The 21,910-nt window shown below is 37.7% G+C and overlaps 1 long non-coding RNA gene and 1 pseudogene across 1 annotated transcript in view; one reads left to right on the top strand and one right to left on the bottom strand.

Moving 5' to 3' along the window:
* Positions 1–739: 739 nt before the first annotated feature.
* Positions 740–21,910, bottom strand: part of LOC136018380 (uncharacterized) — a 36,090-nt gene continuing 14,919 nt past the window's right edge. The window contains exons 2-4 of the long non-coding RNA XR_010614376.1: positions 8,616–8,849; positions 5,490–5,574; positions 740–785 (exon numbers count right to left, since the gene is read on the bottom strand). This is a non-coding gene — a long non-coding RNA (uncharacterized LOC136018380). The remainder of the gene's footprint in view (positions 786–5,489; positions 5,575–8,615; positions 8,850–21,910) is intronic.
* The window catches only part of LOC136018100 (contactin-6-like), an 82,915-nt pseudogene continuing 76,548 nt past the window's right edge, over positions 15,544–21,910 (top strand).

Raw genomic sequence — 21,910 nt, 5'->3', positions numbered from 1 at the left:
ATGGTTTGCAGCCAATATAAAGAACAAAGAGACATTCTTAGCAGATCTCTTCCCTCTTTCCCTAAAACATGTGCACGTATAATTGTTTGTAAGGACATATGTGCTATGTAACTATATGCACACATCAATATAGGATAAATATATGTTACACACACACAGAGAAGAAGATTAAGAAAAAATGGAGCTTCAGTTGCTTATATTTTGTTCAGTAGGGGTTGATCCATTGCCCATTGAAGTTTATGAATGGCTTTCCCCGACTTCAAAGCAGTAGTCTTTACATAGAAAAAAAATGGATGAAGCATGAAATTGGATCTACTACCAGCTATAAGAATGCTAGCCAGACATAGCATTCATCAGGCTGCTGCACATTTCTGTACTGAAATTATAGTCACACTGGGGAAATTAAAAAAAAAAATAAAAAATAAAGGTGTCCTCATACATTCAGTCATATTTGATCAGTATTTTTCCAGCAGATTCCCCAGGTCTTTTTGCTATAGGGTAGTAAGAAGGGTGCTATGAAAGATGGCAAAGATTTGAGTAAATGAGCTTGAAGATTAAATGGCTTGGATGTCCCACATACCTCAGGCTAGCTAAAACCAAGGAGGCAGAGGAATAATGCATTTCAGTCTAACCTCTTGAAACCACTCAGATGATTTGTCCTCGCGTAGGAAAAGGGAGGAAAGAGAGACAGAGCTATTCCTCCTCCTTGGCTTGGATAATGGAGACAATGGAGCAATTCACTTTGTCTCTCTCTTTCTCCAGAGTCGCCGGATGGGAGCTTAGGGCTGCAAAGCAAGATGCTTAATGAAAAGACTGAAATGTGTCTAAAATGAAGCTTAAAGGCTGGAAGAAGTTTTTATCTTTCTTACTTCCCCTCCCTCTTTTGAGTATAAGCAGAACTATAGCTTGCCATAGTGTTACATGCTTAGTCAAGTTAGTAGCTCCTCTTTACAGAGCATTGATCAGTAGTGTCAATGGAGTTTTGGAACCATTACACAAAACCCCAGAGCTGACCAACACTAGCAGTGACAAAAATTGTCTGAGCTTAATTAATTACCATCCTTCTAAGACGGTAAAGCACAGCTCTATTTTGCACAATAAAAAAGTTACAGAGAAACAAAGTTCTGGATTTATTTAACTGGCAAGATATTCAATGATATAGCTGTTACCTTTTCCTGTATTATAAATTATTGAATTAAGTCTTCAGTCAGTTTGGCAACAGTGCCAAATGAATATTACAACAGTACAATGCAGCAAACAGTATCTGTCATTGAATCTAGGTCTCACTTATAACTGAAATTACAGTGAACAAAATGCTTGTGCAGTAGATTGGAAAAGGTTCATTATTATTTATTCATCTTGCCTAGTAACACAAAAACTAATGAAATTTCACTGAGAAGAGTGCACGTCAGAATTACTATACATCGTAAAGACACATCCCTCTAACTTCATTGTGGATATTTGTCTCTGTAATTAGATGTTTGCTCCACAATAGTTTTGTACCTGAAGGACATGACCAAGTTCATGAAACAAAACAATCTACACAGATGAAAAGGCTTCCTTTATCTTGCATAACAGCAAAAAAGTCTTCATGAAATATTTCCATAAAGCCAGTGAAGTCATGCACAGGTAGTAATTCTAGCATTGTTACTCACACATTATTTATTCTTTAATAAAATACTACATTTTTAATACAGTTCACAGACTAGTGTGTTCATAACCCCTACACCTATTCAGGCTATTGTACCTTTACACATACCTCCACAAAGAATTGTTCATAAATCTGTGTTCATCTGTAGCCAAAGGTGTAAATTAGTGAAGCTCCATTGAATGCTATCCAGAATATATCCATTATCAGCAAGTTTCCTTACTGTAGCTTGAACTTGTGGTCTGGAATCCTTAGGGAATATTTTGTTTTTGTATTGAATGCAGTCAGTATCATATAAATCAGAAGTAAGAGTTTGACTGCTATACTCAATATGAAATGACGAGAAACACTGCATTTAGGCATTTAGAGATTCATCCTTAATTATTTTGGAATTAGAACGTGTGTGTATATATGTCGGACCAGAATGCAGGTGGGTAATAAACTCATTGATACCCAACTATAATCACAGAACGTTATCTTGAAGTGTTGAGGTAATACTGGTTATCATAACAGATCTGTTAAAAATGTTTGAAGCACCAGATTTTGACAAATTCTTTTGTCAATAAATATTTAATGGAACAAGACTTATAATTCAATATGGTCAGTTTTGCATAATTATTATTACCTGTGATATATCACATTTTTATACGCTAGATTCTGGCAGTCCTGACAGCTGGTAATATTAGTAGTTAAAGCCATACTTTATACTTTCATTGTTCGTTTTCACACCCAAGTACTTCAGGAAAATGTGCAGTTATTGTATAACTTGAGTGCATTGCTTGGCACATTAACCTCAGATCACCCTACCTACACCACCGTACAGGTTATGTTTAAATATTAGGAAAAATATTGGAATATTTGAATAATTTTTCAAGGAATAAATTTAAGATTGGATCTAAAGAATTGTTTTCAATGAAGACTTTTAATAATTTTGTGCCATTTACCAAGGCTGGAGAAGCAGAAGCAACACTACTTTGATCTTGACAGTTACATCTCCAAACTCAAATCCAGACTGTGATTCTCTGGGTGAGCCAGAGACCACCACTCCAAATTTGACTTTTTCAATAGGAATTAAGACTTGAAAGGACCCCTGTGTCTCTGGAGCTCTGCACATAAGTGTCTGAAGGGAGAAACACAAAAGTTGAAAGCCCTTTTGGGAAAATCCTACAGGTTTTAGCTTGCTTCTGCCTGCACAGACCTGTAACATCTAATCTCCCTTTCTTTGTGTATGTTTACTGCTTCATTCTCTGCTTGAAAACTGAATGTTGTTCTCAATCGACATTCAATCAATCGAGAGAGAGAGAAGAGGGAAGCCTGCCTCCCATTTTCTATAGTTCTGGCAAGTTGGTTTTCCTTTTACAGAATGCATTTCATGGCCCTTTTCTTCATTTTCTACCTTCTTTTTCCAGTGTTAATATACTATTTCTTGAACTGATGTGCATTACTTTACTTTCCTGATAGCAAACAGCATCTCATCCATTACCTCTTCTTTTGCATTTGTTATGCTCCTTTTAAAGTCCTTGAGCTGCCTGGTCCAGGCTTTTGATGAGGAAAATAATCATTCTGTTCTGCTTTTGACAAGTTAAATCAAAAACCCCAGTATTATTTGCAGGGAAAGATTCAACAACATTTGTGGGCCATATAAATTCCTTATCTTCCAATTAAAGCTCACCAATGTCTTCAGCTGTGAAGAAAATTAGACAGATTTTGAATTCATTTGGACTTTTCATATTTTTTTCTACCCATGCTGTCATTAGAAGGAGGGAGTCCCTAACTCACCTGTCTCATCTTTTTAGCTAGAACTGACAGGTGTTTTACTATCAAGCTGATTTAAAAGAAGCCTCTTAATCAGGTGTCAGCTTTGGCCCATAAAGTCATATTAATGTTTTGGATCAGATATGAGGCTCTGTCTAAGGCACATTAAGAAAGATTCATTAGAAACTCTCTACACCTGGAATTTACAGCCTTCCTTGGAGCTTAATAGCCTGGATAAATTCCTCCTTATCTGGTTTGCTTATGTGAATTATAGCAGTTTTGCATTTAGAAGCTTTTCAGAGTACAGATTTTGCCATTATTTTGGCTCCTTTATTCTTACTATATTCAGTAAGGGTACGCTGATAGGCTACATGTAAACCTGCATGACCCCTCTGTGCTTGCTGCACGAGTCCAAGTGAGGAAAGAGCACCCCTCATCCATCACTCATTTGGGATTCTTCAAGCACAGAGGACGCTATAGTCTTTGAGCATCTCCACAAAAAATGGTCGCAACAGAAATAATCACAGTCGTTGCAAATACTGCAGATTTTGGAGCTCTCAGAACAGAACTGTAAATTTCTGGCCCTTGAGCAATTAATACTCTTGAGTCTGTCTACTTGGAGCTGATTCATACAGGCAAACCCAAAGCCTTATGTGGTCTTTCTTTGCCAGCAAAGAATGACATTTCTAGGACAGTTTCACCAAACTGAATTCATCTGACATTACTGATCAGTTCCTATTAATAATAATTACAACTCCACTTTGCAAAAAACATCAGAATAGAAAGGAAAAGCTGTGGTAGGAAAGGGATAAAAAGATAATCTGCTTGTTTGCAAAATTGGTCCAGTAAGTTACCTATACATATGCTACAGACTGGGTCTTAGACAGTCTAAATTGCTCTTAGGCTGTATTGCCTATCATTACCAGTTGAACAGATACCTGGTAAAGAGCTAAATATGAAGCCAGACAGAGTCAGGCAACAGAAAAGAACACGGAGCAGGATTTGGCTGGAAATTAAGTTGATCAAGAGTAGGGTCCAGATTTGTGATTTATTCTCCTTGTCTGGGTGAGACAGTGCATAAGCATTTAAATATTTATTGTGACTAACCAAAACCTCTGACTATATTTGATATGAATATCACAGCCCAAAATAACTAACTGATGCTCACAAAGCACTGTGATATCCTCTGCTGATACATAATGTGGTTTAAACCCAGCCACACAGCTCGTCCACTCACTCCCCCCCTTCTTGCCCTCCCTCTACACCCAGAGGGACAGAGAGGAGAATCAAAAAGAATGCAACTCCCATGGGTTGAGATAAGAACAGTTTAGTAACTAAGGTATAACACAAATCACTACTGCTACCACCAAAAATAATAATGATAAAGGAAATAGCAAGGGGAAAGAATACAACACCCCAAAACCAGCCGACCGATAACTTTCCCCACCCCACCTGACCGAGCACCAACCGATACCTAGTCCAACCCCACAGTGAACTAGCCCTTCTGGGTAACTCCCAGTACATCCTGGGCATGACGTGCTGTGGTATGGAATACCTCTTTGGTCAGTTTGGGTCAGGTATCCTGTCTCTGCTTCCTCCCGGCTTCCCCTCCTCCCTGGCAGAGCATGAGGCTCAGAAAGTCCTTGGTCAGACTAAAATATTTGTGTTATCAGCTCTGTTCCCAGGCTGAAAGTCAAAACACAGCGCTGCACCAGCTGCTAAGAAGGAGAAAAATGACTGCTACTGCTGAACCCAGGACACATAATTATGAAAAAAACAGGCTTCCTGCTCTTCCATTGGCACTGTGTTAATCTTTGTGTTGGCTAAAGACAATATGAGATAACGAATAAACAAATGATGATTCATTTTCATACTTTAGATCTGAATTCAGACAAGGACAATTATGGTCTTTATGGAGATCATTTAGTAACATAAAGAAATACTTAACTTACAAAACATTTCATAACAGGAGTTTATGGTTGCTTTCTAGCACCATGCTGAGTATTTCCACACAAGTTTTATGAACAAAATTATAAATTTAATAAAATGTTTGTATTCCCAATAGATTTTAAAAAAAATTACTTACTTGAATCTTAACAAAAGTTAACAGTCCTACAAAGATTCATTTGTCGTATGTATCTCTGGAGAAATCATGGTGACTGGTATTGAATCTGGAGAAAGGGGGAGAAATATACGGCCATTTGGTATGCAAGACGCAAAAGGATGCATCAGGAAATTAGAAATGACCAGTCTGACCTTCTCTATAAATGAGAGATGGACTCATAGTATACTGTTGGCTCTGAAAGTGCACATCATTTCTCACAAGTTTCGTGTTATTCTCTGCTGCAGATCAGGCAGCAAGAAAAGGATATTAAAGAGAAAGCCAAATGATTGCACAAAGCCACCTGTACTAAAATTTGTGGATAATATTTATTTGATAGGGACTGTGATGTGTCTGCTGTTAAGGAGCTGTTAGGGTACATGTAAACCATTGTGTCCTTGTTTGACACAATAAGGGTCTGCTGTATTAAGGACATTGAAAAGCAATTCAAGAAGTAAGATGTTCAAAAGTCTGCAAATGGCAAATGAGTCTAAACTCCATTTAGAACTCATTATGGGAATTTAATTCCAGATTTACCAAAATATTTGCATTTTTCTCAGCTAAAGCAGGGATTTTTATGCACATCAGGCAGCTTGACATTGTTAATTTCAGGTCCACCCAGCTACACTGTTTCAAAAAATGATCCCTAGGGCATTTGGGTGCTTTAGAAAAGCTTTTCACTGGTGGCTCTGGGAAGGTAGCAAGAATGACTAACAGGCTAAGTAAATTAACACAGAAGTGGAAAAAAATTCTACCAAAGAAAAGACAAGTCAAAGGAACAATTGTAGAAACAGCAAAATAAGAAGCCTTAAAATTTGTCAAGGGATTAAAAATAGAAGAGTAACAGGAAAAGGAATAAAGATTATTTAACTATAGCCAGCCACCCTCTCTGAGGGCCTCACATGGTTTGCTTAGCAAACTGCCTTCTTCCCAACTCTCCACAAGATAGACTACTGTGAGAAATAGTAATAGAACTGGTTTACTTTACAGTCATTTGATTCTGAAAGCATGAAATAAAAGAAAAGTAATACGGGCTTTTAAGTCAGTTTTGGGAGAAGTGCAAATTTTCTCATAGAAAAAACTGCAAGATACAAGTTTTTTACTAGAGCGTCTTGCTCTATGGCTAGAGACCCTTGGAAGAACCACAATATAAAGACTAGAAAAATATGAATTGAAGCTGTAGACAAGTGTAAGGACCAAAACACACACTTATCTTTAGTTATGTGAGTTACCCCACGAAAATCAAACAGCAAGGCCATATCATGTTTTGAATGTAGTTGAGCGACAGATATAGTCTGTAGAATTTAACAGAATGAAAAAGTTATGGAAACTGACACTTTTAATGTGATTTACTGCATTTTATAGTCTGTTGTGTCACTTATAACACCACATACAACATTCAGCCAAGTTTAATATTTTGTCTTCAGACCACTATCTCATCTCAGCTGTTTTAGTGGCCTGACTTGATATCCTAAATTGAGAGGATGTATTTTTGCTTCCTAGTGCGCCCATGCTATCTCCTTTATAACATGAGCTATTCTTAAAATGAGATGTGTCTACCCAAACAGCTATTGTAGTAGAAAACAAATCAATCTTTTTTGAGTGCTACTTTGAATTTTATTCCAGTTCTCTTGAAGGCTATTTCTCACAGGTACTGCTCATGAAAACACACTCACAGCTGGGCTGGCATTCTGAGTTTCCAAAGGATATACAGTGTAAACTGGGCTAACAAACACACAGGAATGGACATCTTGATTAAGATATGTGAAAAACATTGTGATTATCAGATGCCATCCTTAAAAAGGCTTCTGGTCAAAAATCTGAAATATAAAGCATTTTCCTTTGTTCATTATCTCTCTAGTTTTGCCAGATGTTCTTCGCTTTAGCTCCACTGAAACAAGGAAGACTATATTCACAGGTAAAAAGCAATTTTACTCCTAGAAAGATGGGGTTGTCAACTTTTCTGGTTTAGTGAAAAATATTTCAGATATGAAATAAAAAATAATTAAACAAAAGAAATAAAACCATATAATTAAATATTACATTCTTATTGCTTCAGAACAAAATTATCCATACAGTTCCAGGATTAGGACTCTTAGAATAACAGCAAGTGTCACAAAATGATGTAAGCTGACAACAGCACTGATCTGGCTTTCTTAAAGTGTAGAGGACATCATAGACTGGAGCGGTGGAAAAGTACAAAGGGAGATGAATATGCATACAGCTGGTAGCAGATACAGATCCGATTTTTGACATGCACTCTGCAGTTGCTTATAGCCCTGCAGAAGGTGTTTGGGTTGACAGGGTGCCAGTGGCTAGAGCAGACCTGGCTGGAGTAAAGCCTGGGGAACTGCCTAGGGGTTCACACTGAGTTAATGCATCAGGACAGCTTATCATCTTTGGGGATGCAGGTGACTCTGCTGCTGTCAGTAGAGCAAGACCTGTTTGTAGCAGCTGAGAAAATTTTCTAGAGTTACAGAGCTATAGAGCACTTGGAGAACTACACTTGGCAACCTGGGGACAGAAGTGCTAACACAAAGTGTGGTGAAGCAGTGGCCTTTGGGAATTAGATGGTACCTTTCCTCTCTCATTACCAACAAGCAAACAAAATAGGTGGATAAAATCACTGCCAACATTTATGTTGCTTCCATAATATCATTGTAGAGAAATTAGTTTCGTGGGTTAATATTTCTTCTTCCCAGCTATGTAACTTTACTTCTAACTCTGTGTTTCTTGGACTGATGTAAAATATCCAAGAAGTGGTGAAAAGGTTTATTCAAGGATCTGGGGTCATTTATTTGTCCTGTCACTAAGATTCAGTTATAGCTGTGAATAAAATTACTTAATCTCTATGAAAGTTTTCCTTGCAGGAGCCTCTGAGATGTTGAGGAAGCAAATGTGTATCACCCCAGTCCACATGTCTCTTGTTCGCCTGTATTTACATGCTACAATTAGACTCTGTGGGACAGTGGGAGGATACTTCTGAGAATTATAAATAATCAACCTTTGCTTAATGTTACTTTTCTTTTAAAAGTGACCAAACAAGGGAAAACAACCAACCAAACAAGAAAAACCCCAAAACTCAAACCAAACCCTGAAACCATAACGTACCTTGCAATCCAGAAGCCATTTGCTGGTCTGCTGGGGTCCTCCTCTCCTTCTCCCATGGTATGCACTGTCATGGACTCCATCAAAAACTGTGTTGCTGGAGTTTGGCTGCAGTCAATGAGATGCCTGTCTTTCGAAGGGTAATATGAGGCAGACACATCTACCAGGCGAGCAGGGAGGTACGAGTGCCAAACACAGAAAGCCACAACTTTATCCTTTCCCGCTTCAAGTCACCATCTAGAGCACAGATATGAGGTAGATGGGGGAGATTTAATCAATTGTCTTATAGCTCCCAAAGGAAATATGCAAAGAAACAAGTCTTCACTGGCACATGCAAAATAAATCAACAACACCTGGGATATGCAATTTTATTATCAATCAGGCTTGAAATATTTCCTCCTTAATAGCCAAAAGTCTGGAGGTGCACTTTCTACTGAATATAACAGCAGACCTTAACTTTTGACCAAAAGCAAAGGACACCAAAGGACACTTATGTGTAAGGATATGCTAAAATTGTCTAATCTTATATTATTGTTTTTCTTTCACAGAGGAAGAAACCCTTCATGGTGCTATTTTTATCCAAGAGCCATGTGATACCACTTACTCCATGACCTCAGCAAATCCAGAAATCCTACTGAACTGTACTGGTAAAGGATACCCATTCCCATACTACAGGTGAAGTCAACATCGGAAAAGCAGTGTCTCACTGTAAATCTGTGTTTTAATCAGTAGAACACCATCATGCATACCTCAAAATGTGTTGAGCACTTACAGCTAGAGTACAAATAGGCATAGTAAATGCAAGGAATGAAAGAAAAGTATTTTTCCTAGTCTACTGTTAAGAGAGTTAACACAGGAGAAGGAAGTACATCACTGAAAATTGTCCTCAAATTATTTTAAAACATACAAAATTACTTCTGATTCCACAAAACAGCTGTGAAAAAATGTAAAAATGGAAATGCTGTGCATCTGTATTTGATAAAGCTTTCCATACATCAATAAATGCTTGGAAAGCAAAAGAAAGAGCAACATCCTCCCCCATTTCTATTTCTAACATTTCAGATATATATTTATAGTGTTTATTTAAAGAAACAGCAAGGCAAAACTCTGATATCTAGTTTAAAATACTCTTTGGATGCACTTGAAACCTTGGTACATAGGACCGCATGTTTATTCTATCACTATTGACTCATTTAAAACAGATTGCTGCATCAAGGATGTGGAAACCTAAGTCTAATAAGAGGAAAAGCTGGAAATCTGGGAAAAAATGACAATGCGCTTTCTTCAGAAAGGAATGGGGAAAATAATTGCCTAGGAAAAAAATAATACTAATAACAGCAACAACAATAATAGAATCATTGATGCAAGTAATGAAAGTGGTCTTACCAAATACTTGGTACTTATTCAATAGCTTTTAATTGCTCACACAACAGTTTCCTCTGTAAAAGTACCACTACTAGTTAGCAGCTTGGCTTTTATGCTTCATGTATTAAATTGTTTCCAAATATTGTGCTAGTAAAGGAGAGCTTTATCTCCCTTTCACAGTGTAACTTTTCTTCCTAAGAATAGAAAACTTCACCCATTGCTTATTTGTTCATCCTGTTTTCAACATGAACATCTACTGTTTCATGTCATGAATTTCAAGTCTTTTCCAGTTCACTTATCCACCTGCTCCATATGCACATATACAGGCAGCATCCTCAGAGACCTGTCAAAATTATTAGCTCTTGTATTGCACCCATGGGCTCCTCACATGCACAGATAGAGGCAACAAGGTTTCATCAGGCAGTAGACCTTTGAAGTCTCCTCCCATCACATAGCTGATATTCATACCTTCTTTTTCACTTTTTGCCTACCTATCCATTAATTAGATTCATTATTTTCTTTGCACTATAAGGCCATTGTGCAAAGCTTCAATTACTCTGGTAATTTGAGATCAACAGCTGGGGATAGATCCTGAACCATTTAGGTCAATTAGAAGTTATCAGACTATCACTGCTATTACAACCTGTGAGCTTTTCAACATGACTTGAAAAGCAAAAGGAGTCTTCAGCACTTTGATTTCATTAAAGCTAATGCCAGTTTTGTTAGATAAGCATTGAACCCATACATTTAAAGTTCCAACTATTTTATATAAGCAAAGAACAATATAAAATATTAATCATATGCTTTGTTGAGTGATGGAAAAGAACAGCAAAGATTACTGCAAGGTTTCTCTTCCCTCTAGAAATACAGAGCCACTACAACAGGAATAAAATTATACACAAGCTAATTTTTTATTTAGCATTTCTTACATAAATAAGCTGATTAATATATTTCTTTAAAGAAATAAATACTTAGGATTTTCTGAAAATTTTATTCTATACTGTATTAGTCTTAGAGACTCAAATAGTAGTAGCTTTTTGCTATTTCATTTCAAAATCCTGGGTATCTAACAATCACAATGCAAGATCTGTATAGAATTGAAGTAGACATAAGGGCTAAGTAATAAAAAACGAGGGACACATTTCCTGTTGGACACTGTTGGAAGTAGATAACATAGATCAGATAATAATAGAAACAAAAACAGGGACATGTATCTCTAAAACCAGCACATGTGTTGGGAAAATTATCTAAATGTCCTGCTGAACACCATTTTATCTATTATGTCTTTTCCTACAAAGTCAAGATTTCTTATAGTATCAGGTGCATTATTTCACCAGTTTCTCTGTATGGTGATGGTGGTAAATAAACATAACATTTCAAATTAGATTTGCAATATTTCATACTTAAGCTTTTCTGTTATACTTGATTGAGGGATTACCATCAACTAACTAAAGTAACAAATTTTTGTTCTCTTTCTGCTTACAGCCTATCCATGAACATATCACAGTTCCATAGTTTTCTTTCATTAAGTCACTCAGTTAAGTACAGCTAACCTTCCATCACACTGGAAAGCAAACAAACAAAAGAATCCACCTAGAGTCAATCAAATCTTTTCTACACTAATTTGACATTTCCTGTTTGGTCTCAGGTGCTTAGTTCCAGCTTTTCATGAACTTACATTTAGTATCCAGAATAATCACACAACCTGGCATTTTCAGGCATATTTGAAACCGAGGAGTTTTCCCCCCACCTCAATCTTCACAGAAGCAGCCAACTGAACAAATAAATAAGAAATCTGAGGACAACATGGGCTTTTTGCACTATAACAGCATTTTAATATTTCAGCATAACTTAGAATTATGCAGTAAAATAAGATAAATAAATTCAAATTCATTCCATATCAAACTACCTCAGAAAATAACTGCAACAGACAAATAAAAGTGAGAGGTACAGGACCACAAAGTCTGAGATGATAACAAATGACAAAATATGTTTATAATCATTGCATAAAATCATAGAGCGATTCCCAGTAAACTCCAAAATATATTTATCTTGTTTACATCCTTTCCCTACCAAAATATCAAAGGTCATAGGTGACCAAGCAGCAGTTTTATCTCCCTGCAACAAACTTGCTCTGAAGCTTGTTTTCAGCCTGCGTTAAGCATTGGATTCCAAGCCAAGTGCCTCATGCCTGTATTTTTTTCTTTAAAGAGGTGGCTCCAGGCTGAGGATTCTGCATTCTCAGCTCTGCTGGATTTACTTGAGTATGGCGCAGGGTATAAGGAGTGGTGTCAAGATCATGTCAGTACATACATTGCCCAGAAGTTCTACACAGAGAGGAAAAGGAAAGTCTGAACACCAGAGAAACCTCTGGGTTTGCATCTTAACTATCAACTTGCATATAATGAAGCATAGTGACATTCCTCAAACAGGTCCTAAGAATACCCTGTATTCTGCAAAAATCTAATATTTCAGTATTTTTATAAGTTTGATGTGCTTCTGTGTTCTAACATCTGTAGTTATTTTTTCAGTGTGGAAATATATAAATTCATTATATTCTAATTTTCAACAATTCCCTATAGACAGATTGCATAACTTGCAATTGCATTATAAATTCACATTAGTCACGTATTCATGTCCATTAATAAATTCTACTTGTCCTTGTTTTTATTTGCTTAGAAGTGGAGACTATTTGAATAGTAAATCACATGTATCGATTAAGTAGTATAAATAAAGGGAAATCAACATATATTACACGTTTATTTATGTCAGTGATGTGACTGCAGTGTACTTTGTAAAGAATTTCCCAGCAAGTCCAGCATAAAAGATTCAACATAACCAAATGGCTTGGAAAGATGCTGGTATTTTGGTATATTCCAATGTTAGCAGAAACAGGTAACAGCTTAAGAAAAGAGAACAAGAGAGCGTAGGCTACTTCTTGCTTGAGAAATTCAAATCATGGTGGGAAGCAGGGGAGGTCCCCCATATATATATTTTCTGAAAGTATTTAAGTTAATGAAGAAGTTACTGAGAATATCTTATAACTGGTGTTTTACAAAATGTTAGATTTTGAAGAGAATAGTATATGGAAATTTGGTTAATGAACTCATAAACCAGAGTTTTCTTTTAAGTTTGGACATCTCTGTATTACATTACTAAGGAACTAATGAATTCAGAACCAGAATATAACATAGGGTTGGAACTAGATGATCTTGAGGTCCTTTCCAACCCTAACGATTGATTCTATGAGTCTATGAGGAGTCTATGAGTCTATGAGGAGTCTATGAGTCTATGAGGAGTCTATGAGTCTGTTTTAAAAAGTTTGCATTCTGAAACAATTGGCCCAGGAAGAATTTCCTGTAATGGAGGAAAAGCATTTGCCAATCTCTGCATGAAGTTCACAAAAAAAATGTGGGTGATCCCTGCCTTAACAGCCCTACGTTAATTTTTTTTTTTAATGTAAGTTTTCAAAGATTTCTGTGTATTAGTGTACTGCAGAACACAAAGTGGTTAAATCCTTGTCTACCACATGAATTTGTTAATTTGCTTCCTTCAGTGATGTAAACATATTAATTAGGAAAAAGCCCACACCAGGAGATGAACCTCTGATCTATATGCAAAGTTTAATAATCACTGTACCACGGTGATTAGAATGATTATGGGGATACTGTGAAGAATTCATTTGCAGCAACTAAGCCAACATCTTTGCATTTGTTTTGAAAAACAATTATAGACCTTAATTGGGAGCCATGTAATGATGACAGCAGTTATTTCAGTGATTGATTCAGAAATTAAAGAGAACTGGCAAACTAAATACCAGAATATCCTATATTAGAAAACTGAAAGGTTTATACAGCATGTACCATATGCAAATCACAAAATAAAGGCAAAATCCTAACACTGATACCGATAACTGCTTCATAGAGCAAGCTCATGGATGGGGACCAGCTAAGATTTTCTTCCTGTTTCAAAAGCCAAAAAACCCCTAGAAGCAGCATAAACCTAGATCAACTAAAGCAAAAAAAAAAAAAAAAAAGGCAAACCAAAAAAAGGAAGAGAGCAGAGGTACATAAAGGTCAAAAATCAGCTGCAATTATTGATGTTCCAGCGTTGCATCTAAATTTTTTAATGCATTAATAAAGAAGGCCGTGATAGGCAGACCCAGATAAATTATTTAACAGTGCCAGAATTTGTTCACAGGATTAAATTGATTTTATATTTTAATCAGTCATTACTTATCTTTAGAAACAACAAATGCGTACTTGAAAAGTCAGTATCTTTGCTTCCTCTGTACATACCAGTCACGATTAGCTTTAGAACACAAATGTATTTCACAGCACAGATTAAAAACCTTTATCCAAAAGAACAACTACCTGCGCAGTCTGATCTTGTAGAGGAAAGTCTGTGGGCAACCAAGTTAAAGAATTGTGCTGTGCATCCAGGTCAGATCCTCCAGGAATAAAATTATGATGGAAGTTTGCTTCAATTTGTTAACTATGGAAACTACCGTCACTATCAGTAAATTAATCTCTGCAAATAACAAGAAATAGATTTTTTTTTTTATGCTGTAATTTCAGGTAATTAACAAGGAGACAATTACCCTTGTTCCAAGGACTGCCATAAAGCGTTCTGCAAACTCAAAGTGAGCCATTAGCAGTTCCTGTGTGGTCTTTGCATCCTACAAAGGGGTAGAAAACATACCTACATAAGCCAACAGAAGTGATACAGGCAGAAGAGATGGTTGTGGCATAAAATTAGTAAAAGAATATACATGGTTATATAGTTTTAGGATGCTGGCAACCTAAAGTGTGGCATTAACAAACAAAAAACTTGCAGACATCAGTGAGGTACTTCGTTGTGCCATCAGACTTTCTATGCAAAATGAAAATTCAGTGACTAACAGTAAAGCCACAAAATTTCCCTTCTTAAAGCAGAATATTTTTTCTTTGAAATATAAGCTTTATTTTGATATTTGTAAACAGATTTGTAATGTTGCAGACAATCCATTTCCTACTTACTGTAGTAACAGGGACAAATCATGTTTTAAACTAGTAGCACTCATTAAATTATCAGTTTCAAGCTTGCTGAACAAAAACTTCTCTCATCTGTCCTCTGAAGTGTAATCCTTCATGATCTGTATCTACAAATAATTTTTGTAACCAAATTTATGGCATCATTGAAAGCATCATAAAGTACATTCAGGTACCATTTATATTAAAAAAAAAATAAGGTAGCTGTAGTTGAGGCATATACAATGCTCTCAAACAGATGGACAACTTAGTTTGTATGAATAAGTTATAATTACTTTTTGTAGACCTTTGTATGAACACTGGTGACTAGCATAAAGGCAGTAAAGATTTTTCAAAGAACAGAACTATTGGTATTATTAAGATTGATATAAGAAGCAGTCTTGTGTGAAAAATGATGTAATTTTGTGATATTTAACTACATTTTTATCATTACAGTTATGCTACAGCACACTATATAAGATAAATATGAATAGGCTCTGTAAATTGTAAGCATAATTTGATTTTTTTTCCCTCAAAGGTGGAAGCAAAATGGCACAGATATTGATCTTACCATGAGTTATCACTACAGGTTGGTTGGAGGCAGCTCGGCAATCAATAACCCACATAAAAACCAGGATATTGGAACATACCAGTGTCTGCCCACAAATTCATTTGGAGCAATTCTGAGCAGGATGGAAAAGCTTCAATTTGCATGTAAGTTGGGAAGATCATATTTATTAGAACACTATTTTCTGATTAATTCTGCACATGAAGTGCAATTTATTGGGTAATTAAAGTATCATCGGTGATTCTTTTCAAAAGGTTTGGCTTGCTTCAGCAGTGCTCATTCTTAAAAAGCCTTTCCTGGTAAATATTAATAACAAAACCAGACATATGATAGCTGCTAGCTCTCAGGAACAAGAATAGCTTTCAGAAAATTAAAGGTCAAGGAAGATAAGTACAATTTTAACTTAATAAAGGTGTTTCCACTATTTAAGACAGTGCTTTCTTTGCTGCATTGCAAGTAGTTACAATTGGAGCAGAAGAAATGTTGCAAAAAGCTAGGCTTTCTATTGTCTATACCATCTGAGTCCTAAAAACATTGTAGTCCTAATTGCCACACTGATATATTGTAGCATTAAGAGGGCAACAACACTTTTTTCCTTGTACAGTGTGCAAAATGGTGAGCTGTACTTCAAATGCTGCATATTTCAGCTCAATGTCATACAGCATGCATGCTGTCTTAAGCTACTTAAAATTTAGAATCATAGAAGAGTGAGGGTTGGAAAGGACCTCAAGATCATCTAGTTCCAACCCCCCTGCCATGGGCAGGGACACCTCACACTAAACCATCCCACCCAAAGCTTCATCCAACCTGGCCTTGAACACTGCCAGGGATGGAGCATTCACAACCTCCCTGGGCAACTGATTCCAGTGCCTCACCACCCTAACAGGAAAGGATTTCCTCCTTATATCCAATCTAAACTTCCCCTGTTTAAGTTTTAACCCGTTACCCCTTGTCCTGTCACTACAGTCCCTGACGAAGAGTCCCTTCCCAGCATCCCTATAGGCCCCCTTTGGATACTGGAAGGCTGCTATGAGGTCTCCACACAGCTTTCTCTTCTCCAGGCTGAACAGCCCCAACTTCCTCAGCCTATCTTCATACGGGAGGTGCTCCAGTCCCCTGATCATCCTTGTGGCCTCCTCTGGACTTGTTCCAGCAGTTCCATGTCCTTTTGATGTTGAGGACACCAGAACTGCACACAATACTCCAGGTGAGGTCTCACAAGAGCAGAGTAGAGGGGCAGGATCACCTCCTTCGACCTGCTGGTCACGCTCCTTTTGATGCAGCCCAGGATATGGTTGGCTTTCTGGGCTGTGAGCACACACTGAAGCCAGCTCACGTTCATTTTCTCATCGGCCAACACCCCCAAGTCCTTCTCTGCAGGGCCGCTCTGAATCTCTTCTCTGCCCAACCTGTAGCTGTGCCTGGGATTGCTCCGACCCAGGTGTAGGACCTTGCACTTGTCATGGCTCAACTTCATAAGGTTGGCATCAGCCCACCTTACAAGCGTGTCAAGGTCCCTCTGGATGGCATCCCTACCCTCCAGGGTATCAACCCAACCACACAGCTTGGTGTCATCGGCAAACTTGCTGAGGGTGCACTCAATCCCACTGTCCATGTCACTGGTGTAGATGTTGACCAAGATGAATCCCAACACAGATCCCTGAGGGTCATTGCTAGTCTCCAGCTGGACATTGAGCCATTGACCACAATTCTTCGCATGTGGCCATCCATCCCGCACTTTATCCACAAAGCGGTCCATCCATCAAAATGATATCTCTCCAATTTAGAGACAAGGATGTTGTGTGGGGAAAATTATTTTAGGCTTGCTCTCCATTTAATTTCACAATCTTATTCACAATGTTACCTGTGGTGACTGCATTCTGCTAATGCCCCAGGGTAGAGGAACAGCAGCAACAGCCAAAAAATCCTAAATATTGCCTTCAATCCTTTCCTTTTAGTGGAAAGGTCTGAGCTGTCTGTTGCTGGGAGAAAGCAATTGTTTTCAAACCTCATTAATAAAACATGTGTCTAAAGCCATCCTTTTGTCGCTATTTCAGACACCAGCAAATGTATTACTTATTAATCTTGTTATAGCAAATCTCATGTCGCAGGGGTTATACAAAGGAGATATTAGAGGTCAGAGCAGTTCACAGACTCTTTTAGTAAAGCTGATCAAATGGTGTATCGCTAGCGTCTCATTTAATAATGTTTTACCTTAAATTTCTCTAAAAGCTTGCTTCCCAAGAGGTGAGCAAATGGAAAGAAAAGTTTTGATTCATTATTTTCCCACTTTTTTTGAAAAATCTTTGCAAGCCAGTCTTCCTTCATAGAAAATTATTTCAATATTTGGAGATTAAATTGCTTAGTTTTTAGAAACTTTAGAAAGAAGAAAAAAAAGATGGCCACAAGAAAAGGTCTACAGAACCTACAGTCCCCAAGGTACTAGGGTAGACCAGAAATGGAGCTGGAAAATGACCCAAAGAAAAGTAATATCCTCAAAGGCACAAAAGAAATATTAAAAACTAAAAGGGGGAGGAGAGAGAGGAGGTGAGGAAAACCAGAAATATCTTTGTAAGAAAGAAGACTCTGGTGATAGCTCAGCATATCATATCACTCACTGATTTTTCTTTTTCTGGAAAATTTTATCTCCAATTCAAATTCCTGAAAGCACTTTTGTTTGCCATCACTGCTCTCCCCCAGTCCATAGAGAATCACACTGGCTTGATGCACCATCTCTTGAGGTATATAAACAGCTCTTCTGGACAGTGCTTCTTTGCACAATGATTAATGTCACTTCCTTCCTATGGCTTTCTATGTTTGCTTTTATCTATCACCATTTCATAACCATGGGTAGGACCAAAGTCAGCTCCTGAAAACTAGTTTTAAGCCTTTGCAAGGCAAAGGGTTTGGAGAAAGCCGAAATTGAAAGAAGGGAAAGAAAGCAAAAGCCTTACTAATAAGGAAGACAGAGAAGAGTCCTTTCTCAATGGTCAGTCTTCCTTACGAGGCTGAGTTTACTAAGAACCTCACACGGGCTTGCACCTTCCTGCAGAGAGCAAGGTGGCTCTGCAGAGACCTCTTGCAACTCCCCCTCTTCTGGTGCAGCATAGCCAGAGGTCTGCTGTCAGACATGCAAACCTGAAATAAATCACATGTGATTTCTGGCCTGCCTCAGGCAGTGCACATCTCAATACAATGCAGCTCATGTCACTTAGCAGCTAGAGGACCTGTCTGCCAGAAAATAGACTTTGTCAATGGCATTAAGTATTTTCAGTTAACACTCTATGAAGCATTCCCTCTGAAGAGCACTTAGCTCACTAATAGTTTGAAGTCTAATGCCAATATACAATAATCAAAACAGGCTAAGTACCAAACAATTTCTTTACTTAGGTTTCATACCCCCACCAAGACATATCCCAGAGTTACTGTGGGGAACTGGTCACAACGAAGTTAGGTGCTGTTTGTCCACAGCAGCAGTCAAACCCACAGCTCCCATCCTGTCTTAATCCTCCAGTTCTAAAGAGCAACCATGTAAATACATCCCATATTCAAGAAGCAGACTACTTTTTCTTTAGCAGTGACAGGCCTTCACATCCTTTCCCATATAAAAATGAAGACAGACAAATTGAAGGTTGTCATTTACATTGGCAAACACAAGCATACAGGAAAATGCTTCAATTTAGCGGCATCACTGTGAAACTGAGTTTTATCTTGTCTTACAATAATAAAAAAAACACAACCACAATACATGGAAAATGTTACAATGACCTGGTGAGAATAGTAGAACAAATTATCTTGAAACAATTATTTCACACTTCACATTTTCTTTCTTATTCTCATGTTGCCATTTAATTTACTTCTTTGTTTCAACTAATACTGCAGGCTATATCTTAAAATCCAGGCAGGCATGTTGATATCATGGCACTTTCATTCAATGCCTAACAAAAGTGGGACTCTTGCCTGAACTAGGCTGCCTTACATATTATTGCAATCATGATAAATAATTGAACCAAGACTATTATCCGAGTAATGGGGTTCATGTGTATTTGTCTTTCACTACAAGGTAACTAACTGAATATGAGTTTGAATTAATGACAACTCTGGAAGCCTACTGTTCATGTCAACTTAATATGTGAAAAATACTTTTTCCTCTGTTCAAGATAGTGAGCTCTCTAAGTAGAAAAATAAATGTGGTATGAGATTAGAAATGTGTCTTCAGATTCAGGTGGAGTTTCATGCTTATCCTCTATTAAAAACAGAGCTGTCAAATGAAAGCTGCAGGAGCAACATTGTACAGAAGGAAGAGGCATAGATTATTAAAGCTACAAGCTGAAAATGAGAGACAGCATCAGTGAGAGAGCAGAGCAAGAGCACATTAAATGCATTAGCAGCCTGCATAGGATTGCAGTCCTGTATTACTTGTACTTCCCGGCAAAGGTTTGTTTTGTCATAAATAAAGTTGAAAGCTCCTTATAAATCCTGTACGTCTGTTGCTGCCCAGCAAGCAGTACATGCTGAAAAACTAGCATGTTTTCCAAGAGCTGGAGCTGTTGATCTGTATCTTCAGACTACTTAAGAAAGCATTGCTGTCATATCCCAGCTTGGGTAGCCAGAGCCCATCACAGGCACAAGGGTCTTTTCACAGATCTGAGCTTTGCTCCCAAGGCACAACCTGCCATCCACGTTGTGCTTCCCCCTCAAGTTCAGTATTAACATCCAGCAGAAAATCACCTGTAATGCTTCAGCTGTACATAAAGGGAAGGTCAAAGACAACTGCATGAGGAGCTCGTCTTTGTGAAGTACGCAAGAGTCAGCTTGAAGAGCTGGGGACATGGAAGGTTTTCCTTCAGATTTTACAGTTTTCAAACCAAAATGAAGATGTTCATGCACAAGCTTTCCAGATGTCGCGGGTTTTGTTCCTCCTGCATGCACACTGGAGCAGACACTGATGAAGCAGCTGCCCTGAGCCCTGCCATCAACAGTCACCTCCCAAACCCTAACAAGGTCTGACCAGGCACAAACACAGCAGCTATCACTTTTGAGCCAAAGATACTAAGATCACAGTCACATTCAAAACTCATGAAAGAAAGAAACATCCAGGTTTAAAGAGTATTTTTGATCAGTTAAACGAGAGTTTCACCTGTTCTGTGGCACTAAGATGCATTTATATGTATATTAATGAGGTGTTCTGCAAAAATCTATTTTCATTAACAAAGAGCATCTAAATTTAATTTCATGCTTTAAAAAAGGACAAACAAAAAACCTGTTATAGAGAGCTGCTTACACATGGCTTCAACCAGAACTCAATCCCAAGGCACACAGGGGATTTGTTTTAATTATTTTATCAGTTTTAAGTAAAAGTAACTGTGTGAAAATGACTATTCTTGAGGGAAATCCCCACAACTAGCAACAGTAAAACAGTCTGTCCATGCATGTTACTAATGCTTTTAGTGCTCATACATGTCTATAACAGAAGCATTAACAGATACATAGAAGAAACAAGAAGTGCAATTAAACTAGAAAAAAAGTACTCCACCACGAAAAAGAATCATGTGTGAACCTAATTCATAACTATGCAGGGCACAAACCCAGAAAATTCAGTATTAATTGTAAACATCTAGTTGCCTAGGGATCTTAAATTAGATTCTCAAATTGTTCTACCATGGCTGATGATAGACAGTCTTGATTGCGGTTCTCTCACACCTCAGGCCCCCATTAATTATCAGGAATTCTGAGTAACAATGACAATTTAAATTCATGAATAAGCTTAGTCATTTTGTCCTGAAACACACAGGAGGGCACACAGTGGAGGTGCTAAACCACATATTTAAAAGTTCCCCCTAGTGCTACAGACCAAGAAAGGATTATTCCTTGGCATTTTTGGGACGCAACCATATTCTCACATTTTTCAAAGGGGTGTTCAGGGGGCACCCCTTTGCTTGGTGTTTTTTCTCAATAGCATTTTTCTAGATATGCATATCCTGCCTCCTCTCAGCCAGTGACAACACGCAGCAGTATGAATGACAGCAATAATGCTGGAGCACTTGGAATAAAATCTGCAGCTCCCAAGCACTCCCGCATGCTTTCTGACAGATAGACAGAAGACACAGTTTTGCTGAAGTAGATTAAAGAGACAATAATCCCTCCTGGACAGAGTTTTCCCATTCCAAAACATAAAATAATAGTTCATCATTAGCATTTAACTGTTTCAAGGAAAATAACAAAAGCAATCAAGTACTTTTAGTCTTCACTATATCCTGACAGTCTGAGCATCAGCAAAGCCCTGTTAGAGTGACTGTCCATGAGATGCTCAGCCAGCATGAAAGCCCACTATTCATCTGATTACTTCGTGTTAT

The sequence above is a fragment of the Lathamus discolor genome, chromosome 7, assembly GCF_037157495.1.
Source record: "Lathamus discolor isolate bLatDis1 chromosome 7, bLatDis1.hap1, whole genome shotgun sequence".
Taxonomy (NCBI): Eukaryota; Metazoa; Chordata; class Aves; order Psittaciformes; family Psittacidae; genus Lathamus; species Lathamus discolor.
This window is presented reverse-complemented; position numbering and strand designations above follow the sequence as displayed.